We start from the raw sequence: 25,963 nt of genomic DNA, 5'->3' as shown, positions 1-25,963 counted from the left end.
CATGCCTTCAGGCACTCATTAATAGATCAAATGAATAAACCACTTATTGTTACAGTCTTCATTTTCAATAGCATCTGTTGAGCATGTAAGAGATTATCTTGATTCTGAATACAGTCCCTGGCACATAGTAATAGCTTAACAAATATCGTAATTGTTATTATTATTATTATCATCTCCAGCAGGCAGAGCACGGTGTCAAGCACATAGGAGAGTATAAAATAGAAGGAACGATCTCTTAGTCTCAAAGAGCTTACAGTCTAGCAGGTGGAGTGACGAACACTTAAATCAATTACCCATAAGGGGAATAAGAGGGCATATAAGATATGTACATAAGCACTAAGGAGGCTGTGGTAACTTAAGTGCTTGGGTGGCCCAGGAGGGCTGAAGTTACAGTTGGGGGGATACGAGTTGGGAAGATTACTTGGGTATTGCCTCCTGCTTCCTCTGTTCCTGACCTCTCTCCTTTGCAGTCTTGCATGTCCTCCTGCCTTCTGGACGTGTCCAGCTGGGTGGATGGCCTGCCAACACCTCAAGCTAAATGTTTTCAAAACAGCACAATTCATCTTTCTACCCAAACCCTGTCCTCCCACTGGCTTTCCCATCATTGTAGACAAAATCAATCTGTTACCCTTGATATTAGCCTTGACTGGTCTCTCTCATTCAGTCCACATATTCAATTTCACCAAAACCTGTCGGTTCTACCTCCAAAACTTTGCTAAAATTCATCCTTTCCTCTCCATTCGAACTGCTACTATGCTGATCCAAACACTTATCACAGCTCACCTTGATTACAACATCAGCCTCCTCACTGACCTCCCTGCATCCTGGCTCTCCCTGCTCTAGTCCATACTTCACTCTGCTGCCCAGATCATTTTTCTAAAACAAAAGTTCAGTCCACTGTTTCTCCACTCCCCAAGAACCAACAGTGGTTGCCCATGCACCTCCACATCAGAGAGAAGCTCCTTACCACTGACCGTAAAACACGCAACCAGCTCTCCCTCTCCTTCCTTACCTTGCCGATTTCCTACTTCAACCCACTCAGCACACTTAGGTCCTCTAATGCCAACCTACTCATTGTACCTCGAGCTCGTCTGTCTGGCTGCCAACTCCTTGCCCATGTCCTCCCTCCCCCTTTGTATGTGAGAGACCACCAACTCGCCCCCCTTCAAAGCCCTATTACAATCACCTCTCCTCCAAGAGGCCACTCCCCACTAAGCCCTCATGTCCCCTACTGCCTCTTCGTTCTGTATCACCGATGCGCTTGGATCCGTACCCTTTAAGCACTTGATATTCACCCTACCCTGAGACCAACAGTAGTTTCGTACTTACCTGTAATTTATCTATATTAATGACTGTCTCCCCACTAGACTGTAAGCTCCCTGTGGGCAGGGAACATGTCTACCAACTCTGTTGTATTGTACTTTCCCAAACGCTTAGTACAGTGCTCTGCCCAGTAAATGCCACCGATTGATTGAAGCAGTTACAGGCAGGAGGAGGTGTGTGAGCAAGGGGTCGGTGGAGACAGATGAAAACAAGGCACAGTGTGCAGATGGGTTTGAGAGGAAGGAGGCGTGTGAGCAGGGATGTCGCGAGGGAAGAGAGTGGTTCAGTAGAAAAGAGAGAAGTGATCAAGTGCTTTAAATCAATCAATCAATAGTATTTATTGAGCCTTTACTCGGCTCAGTGCATGGTACTACATACATGGAGGAGTTCAAAAGAGTAAGTAGACAAGACCCTGCCCTCAAGAAGCTTACAATCTAGGCAGTGGTCAGGAGTTTTTGCTGAATATGCAGAGAAACGGGTATCTAACGAGGGAGATTGGTAAATTGACTTTGGAAAGGATTATTCCCAGGCACTAAATGAAACCCCAGGGCCCTTAAAGGAGTTCATGTCTTGGCCAAAGCCCCTCACTTACAAGAGGGTAGAGTTTGGTCTCAGCCTGTTTACTTGGATTTCTTGCCCTAAGGGATTCTGCATTCTGGAGGGTATTTTTTTCTGTCAAATGGAAAGGTTTTATTTTAATGAAAGCTGAGAAGCTAAATAAAGCGAGTTAGGGAGCCAGGCACCAACAGGACTGTGAGCCTGTTGTTGGGTAGGGATTGTCTCTGTTGCCCAATTGTACTTTCCAAGCGCTTAGTACAGTGCTCTGCGCACAGTAAGTGCTTAATAAATACGATTGAATGAATGAATGAACATAAAGTTTTTCCATTTTTTAGGGAAAAGTAGAGAGTCCATTTTGTTCATCTGCATGTCAACATCGAGAGGACGTTTACTTAACGAGGGATGGAAGGGAGGTGAACAGGGGGCCAACATCCTCTCCTGTTGCTTTTCTGGCCTCATGGTGATTTTTCTGCATACTTGGTGCCTTGTCTGTGCCTGGAGGGAAGAAGTTCCAAAACAGTTCAAGGCCAAACTAGGATGAATGAAGAGATCCACTGTTTGTTTCATTTCTCTGAAATCCAAACTGAACTTCAGGGAACTCAGCTGGCCTTAGGGTTTAACCACCTGGTTAGGAACAGTATTATGTACTGTGTCCCGCCCCCAAAATGCCCCTGGGGATGACTAGGTTCCAAGAGAGAAATGCACATCCCCAAAGTCTGTGCTCAGCCTTCCATGAAGAGGCAGCCAAGCTCTCTGAGCAACCTGCCAGCTAACCTCAAAGAGGAGAGAGCTGGCATGGGGCTGTAGCCTCCGTTCCGCTCCTTTTCTGCTAACTACAAGAAATATCTCAGCTGAGGCAGGAAAAAAAAAACCCTTGTAGCAAGCTAGCCGGAAAGACGAGGGGGTGGAAAGGAAGGTTACGGTAAGGAGGGTCTCTCTCAGCATGATCGTTATCTCACATTACCTACAGTCAGAGCAGGGAGCTGGCATTCCGGGAAAGGTGAGAGACACCCAAGGATTAGATGAAGCTACAGCCCGGATGAAACGAGCCACAGCCCTATTTTGCTCACTCTCCTCTTTCCTCTTTTTACTGCTGAGGCAGCCAATCCTTCACTGAGTTGCCTTGTCTGAGTGGCCGGCTCCCTGTTCTGGGGATAGACTGTCATGGGGTTGGTTGATTCATGATGGAAGATGCTTTGGGAGCTTTCACTCTGAAGCCACAGAAGTGCAAAATGTACATTGTGAGAAAACGGCCATTAGAAACGGAGAAACCTCTGTCCATGGTCTTTGCACCTACCAGTAACAAGACGGAAAAAAAATCTACATGCCAACCCATTCCTGGTCTCAGTGTCTCCTCGGGATATAGCCTGAGTGACAGTTTATTCTACAGCACACCATCCAAACCCATCCCAGCAAGAACCAGCAAGTCAAGTCAGTAATTTAGAGTGAGGAAAGAAGTGGTGAAACCCAAAGGAGAGGAAACAAGAGAGACTTAGAGATACTGGGTGTGGCTTGTCCTCTGGTCTATTAAATTCATACATTCAATCGTATTTATTGAGCACTTACTGTGTGCAGAGCACTTTACTAAGTGCTTGGGAAATACAAGTCTCAGATGTCTCCTCACTCCTCAAATGCCTCCAATATCGAGCAGAAACTTCTCACCATTGGATTCAAGGCACTCAATCCTCACTCCTCTCCCACTACAACCCACCCCTCACTCTTCACTCCTCCTATTCCAACCTGCTCATTGTCCCTCGCTCACACCCTCCCTCCTGCCTGGAACTCCTGTCCCATCTTCAAAGTCCTACTAAAAGTTCATCTCTTCCAGGAAGCCTTCCTAGACTGATCACTCTCATCCACCCCCACCCCCCGATTTCCCCTCCCTACTGCCTTACCCATGAACTTAGTCCCACCCTCTAAGCAATCAATTAGTGGCATGTATGGAGTGCTTATTGTGTACAGAGTGCTGTACTGAGTGCTTGGTAGAGTAGAATACAACAGAGTTGGTAGACACATTCCGTAAGCACAGATACCCCTTGCCAAGCCCCCTCCCCCCACAGCACTTATGTAAACATCTTTACACTCCATTGCTTGTCTTACCTATAGTTTAATTTTGTCTGCCTCCACCATTAGACTTGTAAGTTCCTACCAACTGTACTGTACCAAACACTTAGAATGCTGCTATGCATACAGCATGCACTCGATAACTGCCATTGATTGATGTGAGCTGGCATCCTGAACCCAAAACACAGTCAGAGTGAGGTAGGGGATGGCAAGGTTTTCTAGTGACTTTTGGAAGCGTCTCATTCAATCAATCAGTTGTATCTATTGAGCGCCTACCATATGCAGAACACCGTACTAAGGTCTTGGGAGAGTACAATACAGAAACATTCCCTGCCCGTAACGAGCTTACGGCCTGCTGCTTCTGTCTTTGCTCTCCCGTAGGGAATGAGGCAACCAAGCTGGGTTCATGCTACTGGGTTCAACCATGGTGGGACCTTAGCTCTCATTATTGTTATTGTCTTATGCTGTCGAGTCGTGTCCGACCCATAGCGATGCCACGGACCCGTCTCTCCCAGAATGCCCCACCTCCATCTGCAGTCATTCCGGTAGTGTACCCACAGAGTTTTCTTGGTAAAAATATGGAAGCGGTTTACCGTTGCCTCCTTCCGCACAGTAAACCTGAGTCTTCACCCTCGACTCTCTCCCGTGCCACTGCTTCCCAGCACTGGTGAGTTTTGACTTGTAGCAGATCGCCGTCCACTCGCTAGCCACTGCCCAAGCTAGGAATAGAATGGATATGCCTCTGCTTGACTCTCCCTCCCATAGTCAAGGCTAGTAGAGTACCGGAAACTCTCCAGGTGTGACCCTGAGAGGTTCCTTAGCTCTTGGGTGCGAGGGGGCGGGCTGATGCTTTTTCAATCAATAGTATTTATCGGGCACCTACTTTGCACCAAACACAGCACTAAGCACTTGGGAGAGTAGAATTAGTGGACAGGATCCCTGCCCTTGGAGAGCTTATGATTGAGTGGAGTAGTCAGACCCTAAAATACATGACAGATAGGAGAAGAAAAAGGGGATATGTACACGAGTTAATCGTTAAGCAATAAGGTAGGTAATATATGAGGAAGATGTGCTGCGAGAGGTTGTGTGTGCTGAAGAGCTTAGGTGGGGTGGCGCTGCTGACCAGGCAGGAGCAGGGATATAAGGGGGGGGGGGGGTGAGAAATTCATCAAAGAAGGCCTCCCAGGGCCCTTCTGTGATTTCAGAAGAGCTTGGGAAACAGGGAGAGCTGTGATCTTTCGGACATGAAAGGGGAGGGCGTTTCAGGCAGAGGGGAGGGCGTCAGAGAGAGGTGAGGTGCAGCGTGGCTTAATGGATAGAGCCCAGGCCTGGGAGTCAAAAGGACCCGAGTTCTAATCCCAGCTCCGTCACTTGTCTGATACGTGACCTTGCGCAAATCACTTCACTTCTCTGAGCCTCAGTTACCTCATCTGTAAAATGGAGATTGACTGTTATCCCCATGTGGGACAGGGACAGTGTCCAACCTAGTTTGCTTGTACCTATTCCAGGGTTTACTACAGCGCCTGGCATATAGAAATGCCATTAAAAAAAAGTTTGGCGACAGAAGAGATGAGAGCAAGGCATAGCGAGTGAGCTTGAGGAATGAAAAGTGCGGGCTGAGGTGTAGTGGGAGATGAGTGGATAAAAAGGAGGGAGCGAGAGCTGCTAGAGCCTTTCTGAGGATGGGGACTGACAGGTAATAATAATAATAAGGATGATGATTGTGGTATTTGCTAAGCATTTACTGTGTGTCAAGCACTGAACTAAGTGCTGGGGTAGATAGAAGATCATCGGGTCCCACATCACGCTCACTGACTAAGTAGGAGGGAGAACAAGAGAAGCAGCGTGGCTCAGTGGAAAGAGCACGGGCTTTGGAGTCAGAGGTCATGGGTTCAAATCCAGACTCCGCCAATTGGCAGCTGTGTGACTTTGGGCAAGTCACTTCACTTCTCTGGGCCTCAATTACCTCATCTGTAAAATGGGGATTAAGACTGTGAGCCCCTCATGGGGATCACCTTGTATTCCCCCCAGCACTTAGAACAGTGCTTCGCACATAGTAAGTGCTTAACAAATGCTATCATTATTATTATTAACAAGGATTAAATCCCCATTTTGCAGATGAGGGAATTGAGGCCCAGAGAAGTTCCTTCATCCGTAAAATAGAGGCAAGGAAGCTTGTCATAATGCGGGTCTCTAGCTACTGCTGCTAAGGGGGAAATGCTCAGTACAGTGCTCTGCCCTCAGTAGGTGCCCAGTAAGTACTATTGATCAATTGGAGGGCCCAGCAAGAGACATCTATGATTCCATTCCCTAGTCTTTCCCTATTTGCGATTCTTTGAAAGCCTTTTCTCTGACCCCACAGGTCCATGGGAAATGCCTGTGCAGCCACAATACGGCCGGACAGCACTGTGAGAGGTGTGCTCCGCTCTATAACGACCAGCCATGGAAGCCTGGAGATGGGAAAACCGGAGAGCCAAATGAATGCAAGAGTAAGTGGAAAGGGTTGACCGGGGACTTATAGGTTCTGGGTCTCAGAGCAGTGAATCAATAGCTGACAGGCTAAACTGCAAGTCAGGGACTCGGCATGGATTTACGGCACCCTGGTAGCTGATGAAGAATGAACTGAATTCTGCTCGCAAACTCTATCAGTGGGCCTCTCTGTTTTAATTGTACTCAGTCTATTTGATGTATTGCAGTACAGAGAGCCCAAGGCAGACTCCAGTGGCAACCTTGCCTGATTCATTTCACCCTTTCCTGCGGTGAGGTTGGGCAGAGAGCTGGTCCCGAGCCTGGTACTTGCTGACGTACTTTGATAAGTGAGCGGGTAAAGTCTTCCCTCCCAAACCTTGTCCTCTCCCTGACTTTCCCATCTCTGTTGATGGCACTACCATCCTTCCCGTCTCACAAGCCCGCAACCTTGGTGTCATCCTCGACTCCGCTCTCTCATTCACCCCTCACATCCAAGCCGTCACCAAAACCTGCCGGTCTCAGCTCCGCAACATTGCCAAGATCCGCCCTTTCCTCTCCATCCAAACCGCTACCCTGCTAATTCAAGCTCTCATCCTATCCCGTCTGGACTACTGCACTAGCCTTCTCTCTGATCTCCCATCCTCGTGTCTCTCTCCACTTCAATCCATACTTCATGCTGCTGCCCGGATTATCTTTGTCCAGAAACGCTCTGGACATATTACTCCCCTCCTCAAAAACCTCCAATGGCTACCGATCAATCTGCGCATCAGGCAGAAACTCCTCACCCTGGGCTTCAAGGCTGTCCATCACCTCGCCCCCTCCGACCTCACCTCCCTTCTCTCCTTCTACTGCCCAGCCCGCACCCTCCGCTCCTCCACCACTAATCTCCTCACTGTACCTCGCTCTCGCCTGTCCCGCCATCGACCCCCGGCCCACGTCATCCCCCGGGCCTGGAATGCCCTCCCTCTGCCCATCCGCCAAGCTAGCTCTCTTCCTCCCTTCAAGGCCCTGCTGAGAGCTCACCTCCTCCAGGAGGCCTTCCCAGACTGAGCCCCTTCTTTCCTCTCCCCCTCGTCCCCCTCTCCATCCCCCCGTCTTACCTCCTTCCCTTCCCCACAGCACCTGTATATATGTATATATGGTTGTACATATTTATTACTCTATTTATTTATTTATTTATTTATTTTACTTGTACATTTCTAGCCTACTTATTTTATCTTGTTGGTATGTTTGGTTCTGTTCTCTGTCTCCCCCTTTTAGACTGTGAGCCCACTGTTGGGCAGGGACTGTCTCTATGTGATGCCAATTTGTACTTCCCAAGCGCTTAGTACAGTGCTCTGCACATAGTAAGCGCTCAATAAATACGATTGATTGATTGATTGATTGATAAAGAGTTCAGGGACCGCTTCCTGATGGCCCAGGCGGAGGACAGGAAGGGAGATACCCTGGGGGTGAAATGGTGCATCTAAGTAATATCCTCCTTGTTTTCCATTCAGAGTGCCGTTGCCACAATCACTCTGACAGCTGCCACTTCGATCCAGGCGTCTGGCTGGGGTCAGGGAAACGCAGCGGCAGTGTTTGTGATGGTTGTAAGCACAACACAGAGGGACATCGCTGCCAGAGATGCAAGCCAGGATTTTACCGTGACCGGAGCAAGCTCATGTCATCCCCAGAGGCCTGCAAACGTAAGGATGCACTCCATTTAAATGAGGGGCTGGGGGCTCGGTAGTGATGGTTAGTGGTGGACTGAATTTGCCACCCTCAGCCAGGTTTATTCTACAACATTCGGGCGTGGGCGTCTCTTCTGGAGGTGGTGGAACAATGTAGCTGTCAGGCCCAGGACAGAGCTCCAAGGGAGCTTAAAACTCTCCAGTGCTTCTGGGAATCATAGTTCCAGATGTGTGCTCCAAGCCCTGATGCTAAAAGCTCCACATGAGCAAGTCCAGGGCTTGCTCTGCATGGAAGTCAGGGTGTCTACCCTGCAACTAAACCGAGGCAGCTGAGCCCGAGGGCTTCTTAGCACTACTAATGGGCCCCAGGGAACTCACCCCATTTTCTCCAGTAGTAGCTCTGCCTTGGACTCCCAGGATACTCTCTATGCCCACAACATTATAGGGTTGAAAAAAAAGAGAGAGAGATGCATTGTCAAGATGTCCTGAGTCAAGTGAGTAGAAGAAGCCCATGTATAGGCCTCTGACCCTAAACTGGAAACCAGGCATGGACACTGTTGACATGTTTTTGGGCCAGGTGCAGGGAAGGAGAGAATACATGCTGGATCAGCAGTGGTTATGTGCTCACATCACAGGCAAGAGATGGGGGTAGAGAAGTCAGAGAAACAGGGGGCCTGGATGTGGTAGAAAGCCCCCAAAGAGACAGGGAGTCCAGAACAGCAATTAGAGAAGCAGCAGACTAGCAGAGACCTGAAAGAGATGGTGCAGGTCTCTACAGATAGACAGAAGAAGAACCTCAGCAAGGGACAGGCACACCAGGTGAGATGACCTGATTTGCCAACACTTTGGCACCTGCACTAGTGGTTGCCCATCTCTGCCATCGACCTTTGATCCCTAACATAGGAAAATAAAAAACCACAGAATCTAAAAGCTCTCCTTCATCTAACTCGATTCTTCCTCTCTCCCACACCTCGCCCTGTAAGAAATGTGTTAGGGTCTATTGTTGGTCTTGTGGAAAAAGCACTGCTAGGGGAATCAGGAGATGTGGGTTCTAGCTCCGGTTTTGCTGGCTTGGGCCACTCCATCAGTGGTGAAAGTTTCTGACTGGGAAAAAAACCCCGTTAGGGCAGTCCATGTGGTTTTCAGGCTCAGCAGGATTCCTGAAAAACAGTCAGTCAAAATGGGTGGCCAAAATCACAGAGGCAACCCTACCAGCCATATCCAGGCTTTTTGATAGAGCATCAACACTATTCTACGGTTTCTTCAACCCAAAATGGGTCCTGCATGTAAAAAACCTTCACATGCACTTGTCAATGTGTGGTGTGCCCCTGGCCTGCTTTGAGAGGCACTCAAGTTAGCCACAATGTAGAAAAAACAGCAGGAATTAAGGAGTTTCTAGACCAGGTAAAACCTTACTCCTGGAAACCCCCGACCACAGTGGGAAGCTAATCTAAGTGCCAGACACTTAGCTCATGGCTCTATCTGGAACACGGGCAATCACAGGAGAGGATTAGGGAAAGAGGCAGTGTTGGGGGGGATAATCATTTTATTGTTACGGGCCAAGAAGTTCCTGGGACTGAGCAATCTTTAGGACAGGATTGCAGGAGAAAGAGTTCTTCAGGGCGGAGTGATGATCCTTGGCTTGATCTTGTTTGAGACTGGGGAAGCCATCATCTGGATCTTCATGCTGGCACCTGAACATTCTGAGAAAGGGATCTGGAAGGAACGAGCCTGAATCCTGGGGTTCTCTGAGGTAGGTGCGGGGAGAGGGAATGGAACATGAATGAAGTAAAGTAGAAAGGGTCCCAGGTGGAGTGGAGCATTTACCTTTGCATAATCTATTTGAGAGAAAAGGTGTTTAGATCAGTTCCCTTATCTTTATTGCTGAACTTATTCATTAAGATTCTCTATCTTTTTCTATTAAAAGTCAGTTAGCGTTCTCGTGTCTATGTCTGGGTTGGATTAGGGGTGCTGGTGGCTCCATGTTTGCATGGGAAGCTGAGGGAGGGAGAAAGGATGGGCCCTGAATGTTCGCCTTTCTGTTTTGGCTGACTATCTGAGGAATGGAGGTAGTGGCCCGGTGGTTGCCTGTAAGGAGAAAGGAGAATGACCTTTCAAATACCGTTGGGCATCTGTCCCGGCTCCCCGCCCTCTCCTCCCCCCCCCCACCCCCCCCCACTAATCCTTCAGCAGGAAAAAGGGCTGGTCCGCCACAACTACCTACACGCTGGTTGCACTGTGTGCCCCAGTGGAAGTGTGTCTGGCCAAGAAGAGAGAGTGTGAATGGCCCTATGCATACAACTATCATTAGAGTAAATTCCTACACACAGATTCTTGGTCCTGAAGTCTCAGGACCAGGGTTCATTTGTCACTGTGCAGAAATCTCCATTGAAGAGAGGTGTTAAAAGCAAGTAGGTAGAGGGAGAATGCAACAATGCAACAAAGCAAGGAAATTCCATGGTTGGGAGTGATTCTGCATTGACCATTTTGGTCCTCAAGGATTACTCCATTCCCCCTGCCCCCTTAAGATAATTCAGCTTCTCAGCCACTGAATATTTAATCCATTTTCCTGCCCCACTGGGAATCCTGAATCTTTGTTCTTCCACTCCAGTGTGTCATTCACTTTGCACTGCCTGCTCCTGTTCAATCAATCATATTTATTGAGTGCTTACTGTGTACAGAGCATGGCTCAGTGGAAAGAGCATGGGCTTTGGAGTCAGAGGTCATGGGTTCAAATCCCAGCTCCGCCACTTGTCAGCTGTGTGACTTTGGGCAAGTCACTTAACTTCTCTGTGCCTCAGTTACCTCATCTGTAAAATGGGGATTAAGACTGTGAGCCCCCCATGGGACAACCTGATCACCTTGTAACCTCCCCAGAGCTTAGAACAGTGCTTTGCACATAGCGCTTAATAAATACCATCATCATTATTATTATTACAGAGCACCATACTAAGAGCTTGGGAGAGTACAATAGAAGAGAGTTGGTAGACATGTTCCTTGCCTACAGTGAACTTACATTCTAGAGGGGGAGGCAGACATTAATATAAATTAATCCAACTATGAATATGTACATAAGTGCTATGGGGCTGAGAGAGGTGTTAATAAAGAGAGCAAATCCCAGTTCAAGGGTGACACAGAAGGGAATGGGAGAAGAGGAAATGAGAGCTTAGTCAGGGAAGGCCTCTTGGAGGAGATGTGCTTTTAATAAGGCTCTAAAGGTGGGGAGAGTGAGCATCTGTCGGATATGTGAGGTCCAGGCCAGAGGCAGGATGGCAAGGGGTCAGCGGTGAGATAGATGATCAGTCAATCCATTGATCGATCAGTGGTATTTACTGAGTGCAGCATTGCATAGTGGCTAGAGCACAGGCCTGGGAGTCAGAAGGTCGTAGGTTCTAATCCCGGCTCGGCCACTTGTCTGTTATATGACCTTAGGCAAGTCACTTCACTTCTCTGGGCCTCAGTTAACCTCATCTATAAAATGGGGATTGAAACTGTGAGCCCCATATGGTACAGGGACTGTGTCCAACCCGATTTGCTTGTATCCACTCCAGCGCTTAGTACAGTGCCTGGCACACAGTAAGTGCTTAATAAATACCACAATTATTATTATTACTATGTGCAGAGCACTATACTAAGGGACTGGGAGAATACAATGCAACAGAATTAGCAAACACAGAACATGCCCATAACAAGCTTACAGTCTAGAGGGGGAGACAGACATTATTGTAAATAAATAATTTATAATATATAATTTAAAGATATGTACACAAGTGCCCAAAGACCATAGACCTAAGTGCATAGACGATGCAGAAGGAAGAATGAGCTGGGAAAAATAGCCCTTAATCTGGTAAGGCCTCTTGGAGGAGGTGTGATCTTAATAAGTTCTTTGAAGGTGGGAAGAGAGGTGGTCTGGTGTATATGGAGTGGTAGGGAGTTCCAGGCTAGGGGAAAGATGTGGGAAAGGGGTTGGTGGCAAGATAGACGAGATCGGGCCACTGTGAGTAAGCTGGCACTAGAAGAGCGAAGTGTGTGGGCTGGGCTGTAGTACGTGATAAGTGAGGTGAAGTAAGATGGGGTGAGCTGGTTGAGTACATGAAAGCCAATGGTGAATTTCTGTTGGATGCAGAGGTGAATGGTCAGCTATTAAATGTTCTTGAGGAGTGGGGAGACGTGGCCTTGAACATTTTTGTTGAAAAATAAACCATACAGCAGAGTGAAGTATGGACTGGTGTGGGGAGAGATGGGAAGCAGGGAGGTTCAACAAGGAGACAGATGAAGTAAGCAAGGTGGGGTAGGATAAGTGCTTGGATCAGCGAGGTAGTGGTTTGGATGGAGAGGAAAGGGCAGATTTTAGCAATGTTGTGAATGTAGAACTGACATGGTTTGGTGACAGACTGAATATGTGAGGGGACTGAGAGAGACGAGTGGAAGACAACACCAAGGTTACAGACTTGTGAGGTAGGGAAAATAGTGGTATTTATAGTGATAGGAAAGACAGAGGGAGGACAGGGTTTGGTTGGGAAGATAAGGAGCACTGTTTTGGGCATGTTTAGTTTGAGGTAATAATGATAATGGCATTTATTAAGCACTTACTATGTGCAAAAAACTGTTCTAAGCGCTGGGGAGGTTACAAGGTGATCAGGTTGTCCCACGGGGGGCTCACAGTCTTCACCCCCATTTTACAGATGAGGTAACTGAGGCCCAGAGAAGTTAAGTGACTTGCCCAAAGTCACACAGCTGGCAGTTGGTAGAGCCGGGATTTGAACCCATGACCTCTGACTCCAAAGCCCATGCTCTTTCCACTGAGCCACGCTGGACATCCAAGTAGAGATGTTCTGAAGGCAGGAGGAAATGTAAGATTGCAGGGAAGGAGAGAGGTCAGGGCTGGAGATGTAATTTTGGGAATCATCTGCATAGAGGTGGTAGTTGAAGCTGTGGGAGTGAATGAGTTCTCCAAGGGAGTAGGTGTAGATGGAGACTAGAAGGGGACCTTGAGGGACCCTCTCAGGGAGTGGGGGGCAGAAGAGGTGCCCACAAAAGAGACTGAGAACAAGCGGCTGGACAAATAGTAGGAGACCCAGGAGAGGACAGAGTCAGAGAGGCTAAAGTTGGATAATGTTTCCAGAAGCAGGGGGTGGTTGACAATGTCGAAGGCAGCCACGAGGTCGAGGAGGATTAGGGTGGAGTAGAGGCCACTGGATCTGGCACAAATCTGGCTCCACCATGTGCCTGCTCTGTGATTTTGGGTGAATCACTTAACTTCTCTGAGCCTCAGTTCCCTCATCTGCAAAATGAAGATTCAATACCTGTTCTCCCTCCTACTTAGACAGCAAGCCCTGTGTGGGCCCTGATTATTTTGTATCTGCCCCAGCACTTAGTATAGTACTCGGCACACCCTAAGCACTTAGAGAAGCGGCATGGCCTACTGGCTACAGCATGGATAGAGCGTGGGCCTGGAAGTCAGAAGGACTCCTAATACTGGCTCTGCCACCTGCCTGCCGTGTGACCTTGGGCAAGTCACTTTACTTCTCTGTGCCTCAGTTACCTCATCTGTGAAATGGGGATTAAGACTGGGAGCCCCATTTGGGACATGGATTGTGGATTGTGTCCAACCTGATTAACTTGCATCCACCCCAGTACTTAGAAGAGTGCTTGACACATAGCAAGCACTTAACAAATGCTATAAATAAAAAATGAATAACAAATACTACTATTATTACCATTTGCTTTGTCTTGAAAATTCCCAATGTGCAACCTTGCCTAGACAAGAGGCTCCTTTAGGGCCATCCTACTTCTCCATCCTTATTTATTGGTTGCATCTTTGTTCAGTGACCCTTACATTACATGATTAGATTGTCTTCCCTGCTCCCAAACCCTTCCCAAAATGACCCCTTCAAGCTGTGATTGTTAACCTAAACATCGCTAAAAGGGTGACACAAGGTACACTGGATTTGTGAAATCCCCAGTCCTGGAAATCTTGAAGACAGGAGGGGACCCGCAACCTTGGTGTCATCCTCAACTCCGCTCTCTCGTTCACCCCTCACATCCAATCCGTCACCAAAACCTGCCGGTCTCACCTCCGCAACATCGCCAAGATCCGCCTTTTCCTCTCCATCCAAACTGCTACCCTGCTGGTTCAATCTCTCATCCTATCCCGACTGGATTACTGCATCAGCCTCCTCTCTGATCTCCCATCCTCCTGTCTCTCCCCACTTTAATCCATACTTCACACCGCTGCCCGGATCGTCTTTGTGCAGAAACGCTCTGGGCCTGTTACTCCCCTCCTCAAAAATCTCCAGTGACTACCAATCAACCTACACATCAGGCAAAAACTCCTCACCCTTGGCTTCAAGGCTCTCCATCACCTCACCCACTCCTACCTCACCTCCCTTCTCTCCTTCTACAGCCCAGCCCGCACCCTCCGCTCCTCTGCCGCTAACCTCCTCACTGTGCCTCATTCTCACCTTTCCCGCCGTCAACCCCCGGCCCATATCCTCCCTCTGGCCTGGAATGCCCTCCCTCTGCACATCCGCCAAGTTAGCTCTCTTCCTCCCTTCAGAGCCCTACTGAGAGCTCACCTACTCCAGGAGGCCTTCCCAGACTGAGCCCCCTCCTTCCTCTCCCCCTCCTCCCCATCCCCATCCCCCCCACCTTACCTCCTTCCCCTCCCCACAGCACCTGTATATATGTACGTATTTATTACTCTATTTATTTATTTTACTTGTACATATTTTATTCTATTTATTTTACTTTGTTAATATGTTTTGTTTTGTTGTCTGTGTCCCCCTTCTAGACTGTGAGCCCGCTTTTGGGTAGGGACTGTCTCTATATGTTGCCAATTTGTACTTCCCAAGTGCTTAGTACAGTGCTCTGCACACAGTAAGCGCTCAATAAATACGATTGAATGAATGAATGAATGAACTTCACAAACCAAACTGAGGATTCACAATTAGTTGATTGAGGGAAGCCTTATGACCAAATGCCCCCATGGTGGCAATGTGGGTCTTATTTTCAAACCCTTTGTTTCCCACTGGGAGAAGGGGAACATTGAGAAACAGGGGACAACAGGGGAGTAACATTTTCTAGATAACGAGGTTCCCAAGTTAGAAGGGAGAGAGAGATGAATGCAAGCCTGGACTTAATCTCCTCTGATGTAGCCTTCAGCATAAAGTTGGAGAAAAGACTAATGCAGCTGCCTTGGAAGGTGAAATGGGGTGGTGGGGGCAGGGGAGGGGGGCAACAGAAGACCCTTTAAAAGGTTAACAGAGTTCTGGGCAGTTCTAAGGCTCAGGAGAGTCCTTAGGGATTTTTTTTAATGGTATTTGTTAAGCGCTTACTATGTGCCAAGCACTGTTCTAAGCACATGAGTCAGCAGCATTCTCTCCCAATCACTCTTCTAGGAAAGAAAAAAAAAGGCTGGATGCCCTTGTGCTAGCCAAACCCCCTTTGGTGACTTACAATGGCAAAGCCAAGAAGAATTCTCCCTTTTCAAAACAAAACCATAGCTGAGATTCAATACACAACAGTGCATTTACTGACCCTTTTCATCTGCCTGTCTCTCTGACACTATGCCTGCTACCTGGATCTAAGCAACAGAAGACAGGTGTGAGCAGTGACTTGTTTTGATGCGATTTAGTCCAAAGGAGGCTAGTATCTGGCACGTATACTTGGTTGTAGTTTGGAAAACATGGGACTTAACAGTGTAGTCATGTTACAGTGAGAACTGTGAGTCTCAAATCCAGTGAAATCAGTTCCATATCTACAGCCAGCTGAGTTACTCCATTCTTCCCTCAGTTTTAAATGTATCTTAGAAGCTTTAAGCAAAATGTCTTGGAAACTCTGGCTAGCTGTTTCTTCAGACATAAGTGGCGAGTTCCCTAAAGTATTTCGGAGAGTGACTTTAAAGATAAAGTCCCATCATCAGGGTTTCTTTGAGCCTTCTAGGTGCAGAGCTCTGTACTGGGGCTTGGGAATATACAATAAACGTAAGACAGTTCTGTACATCCAAGTATCGTCCCTTGGATATATGCATTTACAAATAGAGTGCTGCTCTTTGGTATCAAAAGATGATAATACTGATGGTGAGATTTTTCCTTTGTGTGGGTACATCTGATAAACCGTTGCTTGAATGAGAATTCCTTTCAGGTCATGTGCACATAAAGATCGTCCCTTGTAGCTCTGTCACATTTGTACTTACAATGTCTGGTGCTGTTTTCAAGTCTATCTCTTGGAGTCATGATCTTCTCAAAGCTTTTGCTTTGAGAAAGTCATTGCCACATTTCTAACGGTCATTATGCCAGGCTGCCATACCACCACTGTCCAAAGCTATGCTACATTGTTGAAGGTTTTGTTTCATTATGACTTTGAAAATGTTTTTCCTTTCCTCCTTGCTCCGATTCCATTCACCCCTTCCCCACTTCAGTTCCCCACAGAGCAGGTGTTTCAGTATCCTGTTATTGTCCATTTCCCTCGTACACTCCACTCAGCAAATGTTGCCAACATCTCATGGTTTGTGACCCCAATGTTGTGATCATTCGATGTTAAGTATGGCATGAAGACAGCAATGGTGAAACTGCTCTAGCAGGCCGATGTGGTGTCTTTAGTAAGTCCAGGTCTCACAGGCCTTGGGAAGTTGCCAGTTGCCCTGTGCATCTTCTGTTTGGCTTGAAGCTTGATATCACATTGGTGCCACACTTTGTCAGACTCCTAAAATATTTGCCAGCCTTTTTGACTCGGTGTTCTACCTCTCTGCCTAGTCTAGCATCACTGGACAAAATGCTACCCGAATAGCAAAGTTCAGTGTCACCAAAAGGGATCCTGGGTTGTGTGTGTGGCTTATAGAATGCAGGCTGATACAAACCTTCAGTCTACTCCAGGTTAACTGCCAGTCTTCTGTTATTCCACTGTAGAGAAGCTGGACATCTGGCTTTTATTTACTGCTCTACCAGTAGGATGATATGTGATCTCAGGCAAAATGCTTAACAATGCCATGTCTTTGTTTCCTTATCTTCATAAACCAGGAATACATGCCATTCAATCAATCGATTATTTTAGGGGGGCTGCTTAAAACTAAGCACTTGAGAGAGTTCGGTGGAGTAAGTAGACATGATCCCTGCCCTCATGGAGCTTACAATCTAGCCTGTCTTTGTGGAAAGAGGTTTGGGAGTCAGAGGTTGTGGGTTCTAATCTCTGCTCCACCACTTATCAGCTGTGTGACTATGGGCAAGTCACTTAACTTCTCTGTGCCTCAGTTCCCTCATCTGTCAAATGGGGATTAAGACTGTGAGCCCCACGTGAGACAGCCTGATTACCTTGTAACTACCCCGGCACTAAGAACAGGGCTTGGCACATAGCGCTTAACAAATACTAGCATCTTCTTCACTACATATTTTGTGTTAGGAAATTGAGGAATGTGCTTCTGACATCGCCAGCCTGTTTGGTTACTACACGCTGTGGTGTCAGAAGAAATGTGTGCCTGCTTGTGGCATTGGACAAGCTTTCCGTAGAACGGGGTTTTGCGAGGAAGGAGACAGGCATGTGATATCTAGTCCCCAGAGAGGATATAAGGATAAATGAGAAATGGAGCCCACTTCTTATGGGCTTGGAGGTTGACAGACAGGCACAGGAGGACATCTTTGATACAAGGATGGCCACCAGTTCAGGACCTCCAAGTTATGGCCTCAACTTTGGAACCAGCCAATGATGGCCACCGTTTCTGGTCTAGAGTGAGAGTGAAATGTAAGTGGGGAAGCAAGTGCTCAGCTATGAGAGAGAGATGAGCTCAAGGTACAAGGTTGGTATTAGAGAAGTGAAGTGTGTGAGGTGGGTTGTACTAGGAAATCAGTGAGGTAAGGTAGAAGCAGGGGAGCTGAGTGCCTGATTGAGCTGGAGTGTGGTTATCAGTGGTTTGCTGGGCTCTTCTACCCTACATCAGGACATAGTGTAGGGGAGAGAATTCAGGAAGGAAGGCTCTTCTCCCTTTAGCATCCTCAAGGCAGGTACTTAGTCCAATGACTTTTAAAGCAAGAATGCCAAACACATTCCTATGGCTAGATAGCTCCTTTGCAGTCAGGATCGTGTCTGCCAACTCTATTGTATTGTACTTAGTACAGTGCTTAGTACAGTGCTCTGCACAGAATAATCATTCCAGTACCATTATTTGACAGTTATAAATGTAGAAACACAGAAACGTATGTATAAGCAGAGCTCACAATCACACACCTGTACACACACACACACACACACACACACACACACACACACACACACACACACACTATTCACACTCATAAGCTCCTTGTGGGCAGGGAACGTGTCTAACCAACTCTGTTGTAATGTACTCTCCCAAGTGCTTAGTACAGTGCTTTGCACAGAGTAATCACTCCAGTACCATTATTTGACAGTTATACATGCAGAAACACAGAAAAGAATGCATAAGCAGAGGTCACAATCATACATGTGCGTGCGCACACACACACACAGACACACACAGAATATTTACATTCATAAGCTCCTTGTGGGCAGGGAATGTGTCTAACCAACAATCTTGTAATGTACTCTCCCAAATACTTGGAACTGTGCTCTGCCCACAGTAGGTGCTCAATAAATATTGATTGCATGTATGCTCACACACATGCATGCGCATGCACACACACACACACACACACACACACACTCTCAAGTAGAGTAGCTGCATGTGCTCTTCTTTCAGGAAGGAAATCAGGGGACAGAAGGAGACATACAGCACAGCCATCGCTGTGAGCAACCTGACTCTTGCTCTCGACTGTAGGTACCCCTGCCATCACTGCTGCTGGGGACTATTCCCTAGATATTTCCAGCACAGGGGAACTGCAGGCAGAAATTCCAGAGAGCAATTTCTCTCAGCAGCAGCACTTCATTCTCCAGCCACACTCCGGCTCAGTCAGGCACTCGCTTTCACTTCGCTTTACCTTTGAGCCGGCCCCTGGGTATTTAGAGCTTGATGAAATCTTGCTCAAGGAGAGAAATCCCTTTCCTGATTGCTTCCCACCAGACTAGTCTATCTGCTGCAGTGGTCTCCCAAAAGTCACACTGTTTAAGACTGTGCTTCCTTAAGTCTCTTATATGGTTTATTCTCCCCTTTCTGCTTGTTTGGGCCTCCTTTCACCATAAAGTAACTGCTCTGCTATCTTGCTCTCCTTGCATATCCCACCCAGCAAAGCTGGGTTACTATAAACATTACTTCAGTGTTGGTGAACTGATTGTGTTACAGTACCTCATTAATCAATTATCTTGTCCTTCCATTTGAATTTGGGTCTGGCTCAGAGGTGAAGCTAATGAAACTGCTCCAAAAGCTGAATGTGTCTTCTGTAGTAGAGCCAGGTCTCCCAGCCACGTGGAAGGTGTGATTCCACAACAGCTTTATAGATACTCAATTTGGTATGTACCCTCAGGCCCTGTTGTTATCGTTCTGTCTGTCAAAAGCCATGCTGGCCTTTTTTATTCCGTTTTCCACTTCTTTGTCTATTGGTGCATCTTTAGATGGACTACACTGCCTAAGTGGCAGAATTTGAGGACAGCATTGCCAATTTAAAAAACTTCGTGGGCCGGGTTTTCCGGATGCAGACTGCCTTTGACTTCATTTTATTTGGACATATTGTCAGTTTATGGGGCTGTGTCAGATCTGCAGAGCCATCCATAATCCTCTCCATATCATCTTGTGTATGTGTCTCAAGAGCACAGTCATCTGCATATAGCAGTTCCTAAATTACTGTCTCAAGTGCTTTTGCTGATAATCATAGCCTGTTGGGCTGGAAGAATTTTCAAGAGGAGTGGAAGTACATTTTAAAATACCTAAATAAATAAATAAATAAATAAATAAATAAATAAATAAATAAATATTCTGACTCCAACTCTCAGATCCCTCATTGCATCCTCAAGCATGGGAAGACAGAATAGGCTGGACAAAACTGGACCTAACTTAAAGGCCTATTTCACTCTGATAGTGATGAGAAGTCAGAGAGGGCATCTTCAACTCTGATTTGACAAACTATACCTAACGTCAAATGGCAAGAAGGGATCACAGACCATGTGGTGTTGGAATCAAGAGAGTCTGCCGGCACTGAAACAACACCTGTCACATCACATTTTCTTTGAGCAAGATGTGTGAGGAAAATGGACACCTGCAGAGCTACCCATACAGCTGCAATAGAGGGAGCTGCTGAACGGAAGCCATGTTTTACAGATGCAATGAAGTAAAACCTCCAACAGTGTGGCAGACTTGTGGACAGACGAGGGAGAGGAGGAGAAGACATGAAATCCTAGCTTACGGCAATTAGAGATGACTCTCCTAGAGCAGAGGCTTCAGAAAGACCATGAGGTAAAAGGGGAGAAAGGGAAAAGCACCAAGCACAGTGGGTGGGAAGCAAGAGGCAATCTTTCCATGCCTACCATGTAGAAGGGAGTGACCATCGTATTACAGGTCTCCTCAGTTACACTCACACACAGTGATACAACTTCACCACCAATAGCTTCATCTTCCCACCATCCCTATATACTTTTTCTGTGAATTAATGGACATTAATGTGCAAAACCCTAATCAAGTACAGGTGAAACAGGAATGCATTGAGTTGCAGCCTCCTTCACCTTGAGGGCACAGCCCCTCTGCAGGTCTACCAGTGAGCCACTAAAGCCTGACACAAATATGACAACGTTATCTAAAGTGATGTAGCGAGTTGCTGAGACCTGAGAACTCGGGAATCTCGGACCAGGGTCAAACAGACCCAGGCGGACTTCAAGCTGATGCCAATCACCTGAAGACTAACCTACATGTTTCCAGAGGGTATCAGGGTTTATGGGGAGGAGCCAGCTGTAGTTGGTGGGCAACTGCTGAGCAATATCTCCACCCCATCCTTCAGTCTAGAATTGTCACTAGAGACACCACTGATCCCTGGAAGTCCTGCCCCCTCCCCACCCCTGAAGATTGGACCTAGAAGCTTCATCCAGTAGCCTGTGATGCCTCCATCTAGTTGCACCATTTTAATTATGAGGAGGGCTGGTCTGAACCAGGTCCTGACTACCGATTCCCTACTTCAAGGTATGGCTACTTCCTCAGTCTCCCACCACACTCCCCCTCGCCCCCGTTTATACTCCTCCCTGTGACTTAAGTTTGACAGTTTGGGGGGGGGGGGGGAAATAAAACACACCTAGTCAACTCAAAGAAATTTTTCGTAGTGCTGCACTGCTGCACCAAATTCGATTTTACTGATGTGAAGAACAACATGCTGGAAAAACTAGTTTCAGCTTTCATATCCACTACCCTCAGTCATGAAAATATGAACTTCCCATCCTGCAAATCTGTCACCAAAATAGGACTAGAGGGAAGAGACCAAGCATATCCCCAGAACAGTGGGGGGGGCATCAACACTGTTGAAGTAGACATATTCCCTGTGTTTCCTGCACCATAAGAAGCAAGGAATACAAATGGAAATGCATGTTTCCCAAGTGAAAAAAGAGAGCAAATCAAGAGAGAAATGATACTTTCACTTGTCTTTAAAGGGTTGGCCCACTTGGGGAAAGGGCTTCATGACTGAGACTGTGAGCCCCACGTGGGACAGGGACAGTGTCCAACCCGATTTGCTTATATCCACCCCAGTGCTTAATATAGTTCCTGCCAAATAGTAAGTACTCAACAAATACCATAACAATACTGATTTTAATGGTCATTGATTGAAGGCATGTTTGTTAAATGTTCTTTAGACAAGCAGAGCTGAAAATATTGGCTTAGTTGGTGACTGTTGGCTGTTAATCTGTTTTTTTAGCCACAGTACACCTACCCACAATAGGATCGCTGACTCAAGGATCATCTTGGAAGAGGAGGGGTGCTATATACACATATATCAGGAAGCAGCATGGCCTAGTGGAAAAAGCATGGGCCTGGGAGTCAAAGGACCTGGGTTCTAATCTTGGCTTCACCATTTGTGACCTTGGGCAAGTGGCTTAACTTCTCCGTGCCTCAGTTTCCTCATCTGTAAAATGGAGATTAAATCCTACTCCACAGACATGGCAGATCTTCATCTGGAGAGCAGTGGCCTGCACTCTGTTGCATCTGGGTGATACTGAACCTGTGGGGGGTAGGGGTGGAGTTTCTATAGCTTCCCATTCATTCATTCATTCATTCAATCGTATTTATTGAGCACTTACTGTGTGCAGAGCACTGTACTAAGCGCTTGGGAAGTACAAGTTGGCAACATATAGAGATGGTCCCTACCCAACAGCGGGCTCACAGTCACAGTCTAGCGGGGTTCCAGTCTCTCCCTCCCCGTGCCCTGCAATTTAAAGTTAATTCCCAGGGTTCTTTCCCACAGGTCAATTCCTTGTTGGGGGATTCTTCCTCACAGGATAACAAGTTCTGTGGGGAAAATCCACAAGAATTAACTTTAAAGCAGGAATTTGTGGTCCTTCCCCCTCCCTGACCAAGCAGGGACCCGGTAGTGGCATCCTGTCACTTTCCAGGGTGTCGATTTGTCAGGGTTTGTCTTAAGGTTCAGCCCATATAACTTAGTTTGTGATATCATGGGGCAGAAACCAGAGCTCCAGTTGCACTAGTCAGTCAGTCAGTCAGTCAACTGTATTTATTGAATGCCGACTGTGTGCAGAGCACTGTACTAAGCGCTTGGGAGAGTACAGTATAACAATATAACAGACACATTCCCTGCCCACAACAAACTTACAGTCTAGAGGGGGAGATTGACATTAATATGAATAAATACATTTCAGTTATGTACATAAGTGCTGTGGTGCTGGGAGCTGGGGATGAATAAAAGGAGCAAGTCAGGGTGACACAGAAAGGAGTTGAAGAAAAGGAAAAGAGGGCTAAGTTAGGGAAGGCCTTTTAAAGGAGATTACTAAAATCAAATAGAATGTGGCTGGGCGTCAACCTGTAGTATATAAGAAGCTTAGGTCAACACTGTCATAAGCCTGATCCTACCAGAAAGAAGAAAACTTATTGTTCACCTTCGTTAGGGATATTGTCTCTTTGAGGTAACTGTATCAATTAGAATTGAATGGTTCCCAGAGTTAATCGTTCCTCCCACACATGTTTACTCCCTTCTGGCCAGCAGAATTGGATGCAGTCATAATAGCCATCAATAAGAAGGAATCTCAGATGCTCTCTTTCCTCTCCACCGCCATCTCTAAAATACATCATCAATCGTATTTATTTATTGAGTGCTTACTGTGTGCAGAACACTGTACTAAGCACTTGGAAAGTACAAATTGGCAACATGTGATTTGGAGGTTCAAATTTGAATGTGTTTGCATGTGTCCTCATCCCCTGAGTGTAAGAGGGAAAGCAGTGTTGGTTTCAGTCAGTTCGCGAGGTAAGTTGTCAACTCGGGAAGATGTGGGTGGAGGTGAGCAAAGATGATGGCCACCTGGTCCTTCCCTGAAGTGACCATGGCATCGTTTCCCTCAAAGGTGGTTGCCACACTGCCCTTCCCCCCAAAAAGGAGGCAGTGGGGTGGAGGTGATTCCATTAGCTAGGCGTAAGTCAGGGTCTTGGAGCTGAACTGCCCTGGGTGCTCAGCTGAGTGGAGGCTAATCAATCAATCAATCAATCAGTCGTATTTATTGAGCGCTTACTTTGTGCAGAGCACTGTACTAAGCACTTGGGAAGTACAAGTTGACAACATATAGAGACGGTCCCTACCCAACAGTAGGCTCACAGTCTAGAAGAGGCTAAGGGAGGGTGCATGTGCAGGGGTGGCGGCGGGCCATAGCAGAGAAAAGTTATCCCACCAGATGTTGCTTATGACACTGTTACGTTATGTTGCATGCACATCCATCGTGACATGAGGACATCGTGTGGAATGAGGTGGTCAAGGAGAATGTCTGAAGCTGGCCCTGGGGTGAAAACCTGTCAATGTAACATAATTACTTGCACGTTTTGTTCAGCTCTGGCAAAGTTCTCAGGTGTCCTTTCTTAGCAGTGTTTTCGTAGCACCATCCCACCTCCAGGTGCTAAAGGTAGGGTGGAAAGGGGAGTGTTGCGTGTAGGGGTATTATTGAACCAGGGATCAAAGAGCTGCCTGTGGTATTTCCAACAGCTAGGATTCTCTTGGGTGGGGTTATAGCCTTAGACGCCAATCGGGACACCTACCCTCAGTGGCATCTCTTGTTTCACTAGCTTGCTCTTGCCAGTCTCTGGGATTAGCCAATGGGATGCTCAACAGGACCTGGAGGTGCCACCCAAAGACAGGATACTGTTTCTGCAAGCCCGGGGTGGCTGGCCCCAACTGCGACAGATGCCTGATGGGCTACTGGGGCTTTGGAAAAAGTGGCTGCTATCCTTGCAACTGCTCCAGAGATTGTGATCCTCACAATGGGGAGTGTCTGACTGGGTAAGCAAATCTTTTGAGGAAAAATGCATCCTCCTATTCACTAAACCTACTGGTCCTTAAGTGAAACAATAGGTGGGTCTGATCCTTAGAGAGTATTACCCTTTGGAGATGGAAACTGGGAAAGATAGGAATTGAAGATAGAACAAAAGGTATTTGGTGGTCGCTGAGTGCATCCTGTGTGCAGAGCACTGTACTAAGTGCTTGGGAAAATACAATAGAGCTGATAGAAGTGGTCCCTGACCACGAGGAGCTTACAGTCAGGACTAGTTGAGCCTGCATGCTAATAGGGTTTGGTAGGGTAGGGTGGGGGGAAGGTCAGCTTCCATGGGTGCTGGCTTACCCTGGAAGATTCTTGGTTGTTCATGCATTCATTCAATTGTATTTATTGAGCACTTACTGTGTGCAGAGCACTGTGCTAAGCGCTTGGGAAGTACAAGTGGGCAACATATAGAGATGGTCCCTACCCAACAGCGGGCTCACAGTCTAGAAGGGGGAGACAGACAACGAAACAGAACATGTTTTGCATGGTGACCGCCTGTCGTCCCTCCCCTCCCTGCTCCCCCCAACACTCCATTGCCCCTGAAGAGGCAGTTTCTGCCCTCCTAGAGCTATTGCCAGTGGATATGGAGCCCTCCCCCGCACCGGCTAGTGACTGTTGTGAAATGAACCCCACAGATTCAGTGTGGAACTGGATCTTCCTAGGGGCAGCACAAAGAGAAAGATGAGGGGAACATCATTCACCTTCCCACTTCCATTTCCTGAGTTGCAAGTCAGGGATTTAGATGAGCTTTCTCTATTAGAACTTTCTGACTGTGAGGGCCGTTACCCTCTGGATAGTGGAATCACATTCTATGGAGCTCTAGGATGAAGGCCATTGTTTGTGTGTTTCCCAAAGTCTAGTATAGTGCTCTGTACCCAGTAGGTGCTCAGTGAACACTGTTGGTGGTGATACAGCTACCTGGGCTCATTTTATGGGCAGAGTGTGGATTCGGGGGGGGAAACCAGATGTCCTCTGGAAGACCCTTCCAGTATCAGGACCCCCCCACCCAGTTGGGAGCATTCAGTGCCTAATGTTGTCCTTTACTCTTCCCAGGTATGAGAAGGAGCCGATCTTCCATGTTCCCGTGGGTGGGCAGATCCCTGACCTCGTTCAGACACCAGAGAATGAGAGCCAGGAGCAGTGGAAATGGAATGGTCATGAGCAGGGATTTTCAGCCCTGAGACACCCAGGTAGGCTCCAAAGGGGCATTTACAGGTCCATGACCATGGGAGGTTTCTGAGTCTAAGACATAACAATAGGAGAGAGAAAGACCTTGCTGCCATTTTTTTTCTTAAGCCTGGGCTCCAGCCTGAGGATCCACTGTTACTTCATAAAAGCAGTAAGGTGTTCATTTTGCCTCAGCAATCTCTTGTGGAAGCATTGGTACTGGAGAAGCAGCGTGGCTCAGTGGAAAGAGCTTGGGCTTGGGAGTCAGAGGCCATGGGTTCTAATCCCGACTC

At 47.2% G+C, this 25,963-nt stretch overlaps 1 protein-coding gene and 1 non-coding gene across 2 annotated transcripts in view; both read right to left on the bottom strand.

Annotated features, from left to right (window-relative positions):
- The window catches only part of UROC1 (urocanate hydratase 1), a 177,938-nt gene that overhangs the window by 110,350 nt on the left and 41,625 nt on the right, over positions 1-25,963 (bottom strand). The window lies entirely within an intron of this gene.
- Positions 4,623-4,760, bottom strand: LOC119920457. The gene has a single exon (XR_005448202.1). It is a non-coding gene; the product is annotated as a small nucleolar RNA SNORA7 (small nucleolar RNA).

This window comes from Tachyglossus aculeatus, chromosome X1 (assembly GCF_015852505.1).
Source record: "Tachyglossus aculeatus isolate mTacAcu1 chromosome X1, mTacAcu1.pri, whole genome shotgun sequence".
Taxonomy (NCBI): Eukaryota; Metazoa; Chordata; class Mammalia; order Monotremata; family Tachyglossidae; genus Tachyglossus; species Tachyglossus aculeatus.
Note: the sequence above shows the minus strand (reverse complement) of the source record. Positions and strands in the feature narration are given on the sequence as shown.